Here is a 2154-nt window from a genome sequence, read left to right as displayed (position 1 = left end):
GGTGGCGGCAAAGCTCCCGGTCCCACCGCAGGATCCACTCCTGGAAGATGCGCGCCGTCACCCACGCGTTGGCCGAGCTGGCGTAGGTGACGGGCAGCGCGCGCGGGTCCTTGGGCAGGCAGCGCAGCCGCCGGCTCCTGCCCACCACCAGCAAGCGCCGCTTCTCCGTGCCAGTGTGGTTGGTGCAGCAGAGGACGGAGACGCGGTCCCGGCCCCTCTTGCTGCCCAGCCCCTGGAGGTCCCCGGGGGCCTGCGCCCGCGCCGGGTAGCTGCGGTACCGCAGCCCCGTCTCCTCCGCGCTGAAGATGTCCTGGGCACGGTAGCTGGCCAGGAGGGCGGGCAGCACCTCGCTCACCCAGCTCTGGGCGCTGCCGACGTCCGCGTCCGCCTTCTCGCCCTGGTGCCGCTTGAAGACAATGTTGTGGCAGGTCTTCCTTCCACCGGCACAGCCAGCCGTCGGTGGCCTCTAAGTCCCGTCCCAAGCTCAGGGCCAGCTCCTCCGCCTTGGCCTTCAGGATGGGCCCCGAGAGGCGCTCGCCGCGGGCCAGCGCCTGCCGGAACCAGGCGAAGAGCGCGTTCTCCACCTCCCCGCCTTTGCCCTCCCGCTTGCGCTTGCGCAGCGGGTTGGCATTGGTGCGCCAGTCGGCCAGGATCTGCTCCCGGCAGCGGCCGATCCTGCCCGCCTGGCTCTTGGAGATGCCGAAGAGCTTGGCCACGCTGGAGAGGGAGGCGGAGGACGACTCCAGCGCCTGCAGCAGCTTCACCCGGTCGGCCAGGGAGAGCTCCTTCCTCTTGGAGGTGGCGGTGGGGCAGCCGGAGAGCCGGCGCCTGGGGGAGTCCACTGCAAGAGACATCCCTGGTCGGGCTCCGGGGCGGGCGCAGAGCCTCGCTGCCCTCGCCCCCTCTCCCGAGGGCCCCTCCTCGACCCCCAGCTCTGGGCCCCCTGCAAAGGACCTTTCTGCTCTCAGCCCCCCGGGAGGGGGGTGAGTGACACTGTCCCCATTCGCAAATGGGGAAACCGAGGCACGCAGGCAGCTGGAGAAAGGCAGAGGCAGCTCCCTGTGCTGCAGGCAGGAGCCCCCCAAGTGCCTCCGGCACAGGGAGGAGAGCCACGGCACTGCCGCCCTGCCCTGCTGGACCCCCATGCCACGAGGGGCTGGGGGTTGCACCCCTCCCACAGGCAGCCGGCTCTGCCAGCAGTGGGGCCCAGCACGGCACCCCGGCAGCGCTCCTCTGGGCAGGGCTCGGCCTCCCGCGCCGAGATGTGCGTGGAGAGGTGGGGAAGGGGCCGAGGAGGTGAGCCGGGGGCTCGCAGGCAGAGTCGGGCCCGCAGTGCCGGACGGAGAGGCAGAGGGTCAGGAAAGCAGCCAGGGCTCGGGGCAGCCGAGGGTCACCCCCAGAAGAGACCGTGTCCCCGGTCCACTCTCGGGCACGGCCGGGGAGCTGCTCACGCCTCTGCCTAGCCGGGCATGGCTCTGCGAGAGACCCCCAGCGCCCTGGGGCGACCTCCCTCCCCCGGAGCCGCCGGGGCGGCAGCCACAGGCCCACCACGCGTCCCCCTCGCTGGCCAAGGGCAAGGTCAGCTCCTGCGCCGATAAGCGCCGCTGTAAGGAGACCTGGCAGGCAGGACCGGCCCCTCCTCTCCCTCGGGAGCTGCCCGGAGCCGAGGAGCCGCAGATGCGTCCCTGCTCCCTGCGCCTGCTCCGGCTTCGCCCCACCCTGGCCCAGACCTGCTGGCTTGCCGCCCTCCTGTCCTGGCCGCGGACCTGCCTCGGCACTACGGCCTCGCCGGGCGATCACGGGGTGCGCCACGCTCTGGCCGGATCCTGCCCTGCGCGTGCCGCTCGGCACCCCAGCTCCTCGCTGGTGAGGTCTCGGCTCAGCTCCCAGCCTGGCTCGCGGAGCAGCCAGCCCCCACTGCCGCCCCAGCCACGCCATCCTGAGCTGGGAGAGACCGGCACGGGAGATGGGAAGGGGCAGCTCGGCCCTGCCGCGCGGCGAATGCAGCACGGGGAGAGACGTCAGCCAGCCGCCGCCAGCCCCGACCGGGGCAGGGTGGGCAGCAGTGGCCAGCGTGCTGCTCACCTGTGCCGGGGGCTTGCAGGCTCCCTCCCGTGGGCGCAGCTGGGGGGTCCCCCAGGTTCGGATCTTCCC

The sequence above is a fragment of the Aptenodytes forsteri genome, unplaced genomic scaffold, assembly GCF_000699145.1.
Source record: "Aptenodytes forsteri isolate BGI_AS27 unplaced genomic scaffold, ASM69914v1 Scaffold475, whole genome shotgun sequence".
Taxonomy (NCBI): domain Eukaryota; kingdom Metazoa; phylum Chordata; class Aves; order Sphenisciformes; family Spheniscidae; genus Aptenodytes; species Aptenodytes forsteri.
This window is presented reverse-complemented; position numbering follows the sequence as displayed.